This window comes from Linepithema humile, chromosome 2 (assembly GCF_040581485.1).
Source record: "Linepithema humile isolate Giens D197 chromosome 2, Lhum_UNIL_v1.0, whole genome shotgun sequence".
In the NCBI taxonomy this organism is placed as follows: domain Eukaryota; kingdom Metazoa; phylum Arthropoda; class Insecta; order Hymenoptera; family Formicidae; genus Linepithema; species Linepithema humile.
This window is the reverse complement of record NC_090129.1, coordinates 12,308,076-12,317,246: the sequence shown is the minus strand read 5'-3', so window position 1 is coordinate 12,317,246 and position 9,171 is coordinate 12,308,076.

Below are 9,171 nucleotides of genomic sequence, written 5' to 3'. Positions count from 1 at the left end.
GGTGACCGTCCGACCCACCACATTCGTGGGAACAAGTATGGATTGTGCAAGTTTATTAAACCAAAATCAAAATAAAACCCAAAACTTAAGCTGTTCTTCTTTACGTGGAAACAATAAAGAAGATGGAAGTAATACACTGGGCCCAAAAATGGACTCAACAAACAACAAATATACGGGCTTAACAGAAAGCTTAATCTCCAATAAATCGTTTCTACAAAAAAGCAAATTTCTTATACCAAGAAGTAATTCTCTCAATAGCGATAATATCATTCAACAGAACGACGTTAATTAAAAAAAAAAAATACCAGTGTTGCATGACAAACTATACCAAAAAAGAAAAGATCTTGAAATAGTCCGGATCTGTCACGGGGAAAGCAAAAGCAAGCAAAAATAAATTACTATTGGTTGAGCGCCCCTGTATCGGTCACTAACAGATTTGAAATACTCGAAGACACCGATCATGATTTAACAGAGCACGTAAAATTGTTAAAACCTCCATTTATATTTGTAGATAAGGTATGCAATATCCACTTATTGAACTCCTAAACAACGTCTCTAAAGACTGCTATGAAATAAAAGTCCTAAGAGAGGATCAAGTAAAAATACAACCTAAAAATACGGAAATCTATACCATTATAGTCAAAGAGCTAAAAATAAAAAACAATGAATTCCACACATACAAGCCTAAACAGGACAGAAATTACAAAGTGGTTCTCAAAAATATGCATGCATCCACTGACTAATCAACCTTAAAGCAGGCTATTGAAGAACATGGACACACTGTCACCAACTTATGGAATGTCAAATACAAATTTACCAAAAAACCGTTACCTATGTTCTTTGTTGAAATAAAAGCTAACCATTTAAACAAGAACATTTACAACATAAAATCCTTGCTTCATTGCAGAATAACTTTTGAACCGCCAAGACCTAAACGTGAAATACCCCAGTGCGCTAATTGTCAACGATATGGACATACCAAAAGTTTTTGCAGTCGACAAGCTAGATGCGTCAAGTGTGCGGGAAGCCACTCAACCACGGATTGCTCCAGGAAAACTAGATCCGAGCACGTTAAATATATTGCGACGTGAACTAGTCTCGGAATCACGCCTAATGGAAGTCGGTAGTCCGTGGTACTCCACGTTTTTCGGGAGTTAGGTAATTTACGCGGCGTCGGCAGTAAATGCACGACTCGGTAACTCGCGAAATCGGCAATAACTGCACGATTCGGTAACTCGCGGTGCTCCTCGTAATTCGGGAGCAAGGTAACTCACGCAATATCGGTAACCGGGAATGGGCGCCAGGTGCGTGTAATCGCACCGTGGTAACAGTAACTTAGACAATTCTTATATGTCCGGCCGCTCCCCGCTCCGTATATGGCAGAGAGGCACAGTTCTTTTACTTTACGTTGAGAGTCTGGAGTGAGAGGCGAACACAAGGACAACTCAGCCATTAAGATTTAACAATACTATATTTCAACAATTTGGTTACAAGGGTTAAAGATGAGTAGATGGTTCGGCCTGAGCCGATACGGCGGAGACAGTTTAATACGGCGGCAGTAAGGCAAATTGCTCAATAAATCGGTAACAAGAAGGAATTTCGGTAACGCTATGATATTTCGCGATCACGACCATTAGCAATAGATCCAACGATACTCAGTGAAACAGATGGCTTGTATTACGATAACACGACGCGACCGGTGAAGGCCAAATAACTATAATTCGAACAACGGTAGCCTAACGGCCAGAAATGATATGTCGCGGAGCGGCTATTTTCGCGGGGTTTTCTCGTTTCTCGCCGAGACGCCAAAGTGGCGGTAACAGCCGTCTCGCGGAGAACGTTTCCGTGCAAAATTCGCCCGCAGACATCAAATCGCGATAGTTTTCGATATAAAGGTAACGCGGGAAACGGCAATTCAAAAAAAAAACGGTAGCAAACAGACGGTATCCCCAAAAGAAACGGTAACGGAAAGACGGTACGGTAACACGGTAACGAAACGGAACGGCAATCGAAACGGTAACGAGAGAGAGACTGTCGGTGCTTGATTCACGCAAGATGAAAAGACTTTGACGCGATATCCGGAGCCGGCTGGATATGCGGTAACTGAGCGCCAAAAACGCGCTCACGGTAACAAAATCGCGGTTAGTCGTGTGAGAGACACTAAATACAGAATTTTAGACTCACACTACCAGCCATAACCGGACGGAACTCTATGGCTACCCGAGAGGCGGTTTACAGTGGTTCGGAGTCTTCGGCGACGTCGGGCTGAGTTCTGGAGCTGGTCCTTACTCTTTTGTGGCACACCGAACAGTGAATTTTCTCTGTTCTGCAAGTCGGTCCTTCTAATCCCGCGTCGCCTTCTCGCGCATCCTGCCGATTTTCCAAAAAGGGGGGCCCTTGAGAACCGCCCATAGCTCATCCAGGGCACCCCCCCCCCCCACCACTTTCTGTGGCTTCTTCCAAATCAGCCGGTCCGCCGGTCGGTATCGCGTTGATACGTCGATGTTCCCGGAAAAGACTGGTTAGGCTGGCCGGGCCATACTCCGGTCTTTCCGGGTGCAGCATCCTCGGCAAGTCCTCGGTGCCGTCTGCAGCCGGGCAAGGTCCGCTGCTGCTCTACTTTGCTGTTGGCGGCTGAAAGCAATGCGGAGTTAGATTTTACGTTTTGGGATGGCGGAGGCGACGGGGTTGCGGTACTTGACCTTTTTCCGGCGGGGTCACTAACACGTGACACCCGTTGATGATCCCCCGGCGTCCGGTCTCTATGGCGATGCTGTATCTTCGCCCGAAGGCACAAAGTGCGCAATGCCGCCCGCACGGGGTCTCGCCTTACAACTTAAATAACGACAAACATACAAAGGGAACGAAATACAAAATCACACGCGAAAAATGGTGGGGTCTCGCGGGTTGCTCTCCCAATGCGAGGAGCAACTCCAAGACCCTGTGCTCCCTCGGCCGAGCTATCGCCCTTGTGACGGCGCTCCAAAAGCGTCACGTCACAGTATTGTATGTGACGGAAACCACCCTGCGAACTATAAAGGGTGCAATGTGTATAAACAAATTCAGAAATCGAAGCATCCTCATCTAATTGTAAGACCAAAAATTACACCAAAACCACTAATAACCCAGAATAATATCGAACACTCTTTAGCTAAACCTGGTCGATCTTATGCCCAAAAACTAAAACTCAGCTAAAACTCAGCTAAAACTCAGTCCATGAAAACACAAAATGAAGAGGTAATAAAACAACAAAAAAGTGAATCAAATAAAGGCACACTAGCTACAAATCAAGAAATGCAAAAAATTCTTACTGCATTAAAACAATTGATGATACAAGTCACCTCTGACAAATCTCTTAACAAATCTTCTCGACAAGGTTTTAGAAAATTCACTACCTTAAAAATAGCTGTATGGAATGCTAATGGGTTATCACAACATAGGAAGTCATATACTTTATAAATACGCACAAAATAGAAATAATGCTAATTTCCGAAACGCATTTCACCACAAAAAACTTTTTTAATATACCAAACTACAACCTTTTTCACACAATGCACCCTGATAGAACAGATCATGGGGGTTCAGCTATATTAGTTAAATCCTCCATCAAACATCACGAACGTATCAGCTACTGCAAAGATTATCCGCAGGCTTCATCTGTTGTGATTGAAGACTGGATTGGACCTTTCACAGTTGCAGCTTGTGACGTGACATTTTGATGTCCGTCACAAGGGCGCATAGGCCCGGTCGAGGGGGTAAAAACTGAGGTCGTGAACCCCACCGCGGGGGGGCGACAACCTCTCTCTTTTTGTGTATACTTTAGCGATTTCGCGGAGCGGAGTGGGTGGCCAAAAACCAATGTTGTGTAAATGACGAGGAGCAGCCTTCGTGGGACCTGCGAGGGACTCTGCAGGCAGGACGACGGAGGCCCGGACGTCGAGTGGTCAGATCCATAAGGTCACGTAAGAATATTCCATCCTGTTCAATAAGATCCATAGAATATGTCGCTACCGAGAATAACGTTTCAGACTTGAAACGGATCAGAGCCAGTGGACGCACCGAGAGGATTGATGCCCGTAGGGAAAAAGAGCTCTCGCACTCCCGAAAGCCCGGGGTAGAGTACCACAGTAAATGGAGCTGCCGTAACGAGCCGGGAGAGAAGAATCAGGCCGGAACCTGGCCAGTTTACGGCCGATTCAAAAGACGGTCCGGAATGGAAAAGGCCGCGAAGGACGTTCGAGATAGCTACCACAAATAAGACCGGGGTCGCCACGGAAAAGTGCCACAGAGGGCCGAAAGATCGAGGAGCGTCAGGAAGGATCGAGTAACAACTCATCGATACCGCAGGATCTACGTGCGCAATACGATGCGCGGATTGTCACCGATGTCCGGCGGGCCTCACTGTCGTCACTGTTCGGCGAGTCGGCAACCTGAGCGGAACCTCGAGGACCACAACGGGCGTACCGACGATTTTATAAGGCCACCACTTCGACTTCGCGGTAAGAGCGGTACCAGCAGGCGACCCGAGCCTCGCGGAACTAACATCTCGCGTAATGTACTTAAGAAATACCGTGTGTATTGAGACTTCTCGCAATACCGTGTGAGGTTAAATTACGGCCGGGCCCCGCTGATTACCGCTATATAGAATTAGATTCTGCCACACTCTTCCCTTCGGGGCTGCCGAGCCGACAGTCGCCATTTCGCGTTTCGTCATGTTGAACTAGTATTTTTGCGTCTATAACTGTTTCCTGCGTACCGCGTATTTGTGTCCGGTGAACGTAATTATGCCACGTCTTTTGTTGCCGTATTATTTGAGGGCTCGCCTTGGCCTTCTGCCGAGAGCGTTAATTGAGAACTTTTAATAGCGAGGTTAAGAGAACCAATGCTGTACGTTATTAACGATATCAAGAAAGAGCGAAGTAGGATAAGTCGTAATGACCGTACTCAATGATCACCGCAAGATTAGACTAAGCTTTGTATATCGAATGAGAAAATAGTACGCGAACCGAACATCCGTAAGATAATAAGTTCTCTCTCACCGGTACAGGTTGTATCTTTGCAGAGCAAATCCTTCGAATACACGCAACACCCTGTGTCACCCTTTATAATACCATTGTTATAAATATACTTGTTATTTGTTATACGATTTAATGTGTTTTCTATAATAGCCTTGTTTCAGACTCCTCTCTCCAAGTTTTTGTTTGCATCTCTAAAGAACCTCGCCCCTCTGCCATTTGGTGTGAGCGGGCTAGTCACGCTTATCGCCGTTGCTCGCTATTAACGATATATTTATTCTGACTTATTTATTTGTACGGCGCGTCACTCCGCGCCTGGCGCCCAATTCTAAGTATTGCCATGTGGTTAATGTAGAATAAAGAGAGCAACGAGGTTTTGCACGTCTTCCGGATTGTGTGCTTCTAACGAGAAGGAAAAGTCGTCGCAAGCTATATATAGTTTTCCCAAACACAGTATTAAATATGAACAATATACGGACTTTTTTAACTCATTGGGAGAGCATTTCCTCGCAGCTGGTGATTATAATGCCAAACATGCGCATTGGGGATCCAGAATAACCCTACATAAAGGGCGTGAATTAAAGAGAGCCCTTGACAACATGCACTTAAACGTGGTGTCAACAGGGGAACCAACTTACTGGCCTTCCAATAAAAAAAAGGATGCCAGATCTTGTCGATTTTGGAGTCACCAAAGGCCTGGCAACTAAATACATAAAGTGCGAATCATGCCTTGAGTTATCGTCTGATCACTCACCAATTTTAACCCTTTGCGGCATAGTGACACTCCTGAGTGTCACCTTTTTCTGTACACTTTTTTACATTTTTGAAACACTATTTAATTATTTTTAATGACAAAAAGCATATAAAATGTATTAGAGAACATCCCTTCATAGAAATAAAAAAGAAAACAAATGTTATTGTTAATTAATTGAACGTTATAAATAAATTAATTAAAAAAAAAACGATTTTTTTTAAATAAATTTAATTCTGAGTAATTAACAGTATAAAATAATCTGAAGATAATATCTAGAGAGTTTTTGGAGTCGCTGATTACGAATCCGGTGTCAGTTTTTAAAAATTCAAAATGGCGGATCCAAGATGGCACCTGAAAATTGCAAAATTTATTGAATTCTGATGGGTTTTTGAAGTCACTAAATAAATTGAACATGGAATATTTCAAAAACTGTACCATAGGGATTGTTTTGTATGATGTTTTTTCTCGCTTTAGCGTTATCCAGAGCTAACGACGAGGACGTAGCGAGAGTTTAGCTCCACTTTTTTTTTATTTTTTTTTGTTTTTTATTATTTTATATTTTTTTTTTGGTTTTTATAATTTTATAATATTTTTTTTTACTTTTTTTTTTTTATAATAAATAAATTACAAATTAGGTAATTGAAATAAATACATCCTACTTCGTAACCTTCTCAAGCGTGGTATTCTGCGAAACAATTGCGATCGAGTAAGAGACACAAAGGTACATTGGAGGTGCTACATTTCCATTTTGTGACTCTTCGATTGATCTTAGTTGAGCAATGAGTGCAACGTCTCGATTTCTTTTCCTCGATTATTTGAGGCATGTGAGCCGCAGAAGCATGTCTCTTTTGGAGGGACACCTGTGGCTTACATGTCTGAGCACAGTCAACGAAAGAACGTTTCTTGCCTTTTTTCGTAGGAACACTTCCACCAATCAATCCATCCACGAGCGCAAGTCTGAATTTTTTTAGCGATAGATTGTTTGCACTGCTACTTTGTTTGTAAATGATAAAAGCGTTTGTCACGCAAACATCAAGAAAGTGCCAAACTATTCGCAGCCACCATTTCTTTGACTTTCTATCAACTTCGTATAAGAATTTCAACATATCCGCCTTATCGACATAGCCCATGTGCTTATTATATTCCTTTACCATTTTAGGACAGCTTATAATTTTTGTCGAACCATCTTTCATTCGTCGATTGATATCTATCGTAACTGAAGGATCATGAAAATTCGATAGAAGTGACACTACTCGATTGTCTTTCCATTTTAGCCACGCAAGACCCTTGTACGAACTACGAAATTCATGCTCACCTCTTACCATATCCTTATCTTTCTTTTGTGTCTTGGGTAAACCGACTCTGTTGCTCCTTACAGTTCCACATGCCATAATATTTTCAGTCTTCAAGGAAATCATAAGTTCAGTACTGGTAAAAAAATTATCGAAGAATACTCGGTGATTATCTCCGACAATTGTTCGAGTTAGATCTTTCACCACCTTTGATCCTAATGACTTCTCCGACTGATTATTATCTGATTTTCCTACGTAAACACAAACTCGCACACAAAAGCACTTTCATCTGCACGTACCCAAACCTTATAGCCACGTTTTATGGGCTTCATCGGCATGTATTGTTTCAATGAACTCCTTCCTTTGAAACGAATCATACTTTCGTCGATTGATTGGTACTGATTTGGTTTGTAGCAGGTTTTGAAAGTTTCAGATAGTTTATCGAGTAAAGGTCTGATTTTATATAACTTATCAAATCCTGGCTGCCCCTTCTTTGGTTCATTTGAATTGTCGTTTAGGTGAAAATGAGATAATAAGTATCCAAAGCGGATGACAGTCATTACGTTTGAGACATATGTGTCATGGAGCAGTTCATTTCTTGACCAAAAATCACGATAGGATGGCAGTTTCTTTACACCCATAAAAATGTTCAAACCTAAGAATTTCAATATTTCATCCTTTGTAACAACATTGAACGGCTTCTTCTCTATTTGAGCACTATAAAGATTAGTTTGATGAACAATCAACTCTATAAATTCATTAGGAAATAAACACAAAAAAATATCCAACGGAGTTTTGGCTGAATCCGGAATATTTGGACCAGAATTTTTAGTGAAAGGGGTGTCATCTTTTGATCTTGATTTTTTTTCCCAAATTCCATCTAAATTTGCTAATCGTACTGTAAGAATTTCATTTGATTCATTGTCACTGTCATCAACACTATCCATTCCAACGTCACTTTCTTCTGAAAGCTCCACATCGTGATTTATTCTAGTCTCAACATCAGAAATATCAACATCTTCATCCTCAGAATCACACAATCCATCAATGGATTCAGAATCACAAGGTATATTTTCATATAATGTTTCCATGTTGCAGGAACTTGTCCTCAACTTTCGCAATGAAATTGACAAATCAAAATATTATGCACAAAAGATACACGTGATAAAACGTTAAAATCGATGAACATTTATCAATATGTTCACTAGAAAAAAGATATGAGTGTGCAAAATGCAATGAAACAAGAGACAAAAGAGAATCAGTCATTCACTTGTTATGGTTTGTGAAAAATAAGTGAAACTGATCTCAGATCCTAACACGGATAAGTTGTTACGAATTCGAAAACGCCAAGTTAGCCTAGACTGCTCTACTTATAGTTTCGCTTGACACAGTGCGGGTAATGTCAGTCAGGTAATCGTACATTACGAATTTGATCTCAGATTGCAAAAATTCAAAATGGCGGATTCAAGATGGCCCCCTTAAAAGTGAAAAATTACCCGATTTTGATGAAACTGAGTACTCAGGGGTTTTCGGGGTCGCTGATTACGAATCTGATCTCAGACTTATAAATTCAAAATTCAGAATACATAAAGTACCCAGTTTTATCTCGATCAAGTAAATTTTCACATTTTCGTCGGCCATCTTGGATCCGCCATTTTGAATTTTCAAAATCTGACTTCAGATTCGTAATCAGCGACCCCGAAAACCCCCGAGTAACAATTTTCAGCTGTTTTCCGTGTAAAGAAAAATGTATGCCGCAAAGGGTTAAATACTCTCTCTACCTCAGTCATTAAGAAAACAAAAAATTGCAAGCTTTACAATAAAAGGACAAATTGACATTATTTCCGCGAACTGACCAGGTCCACTCTAAACTTAAATGTACCACTAAAGACTGAAAACGAAATCACTCTTGCCGTCGAACATTTTAATATATGCCTACAACAAGCAGCATGGGAAGCTACACCTACAAATCCTGATCACGAAACTACACTTGATTGTCCCACAAATATTCAGGAGAAGATCAGGGAAAAAAGGAAAATTAGGAAATTATGGCAAACTACCAGATGTCCCAAAGTCAAAAAGAAATTAAACTACGTGACTAAGGTACTCA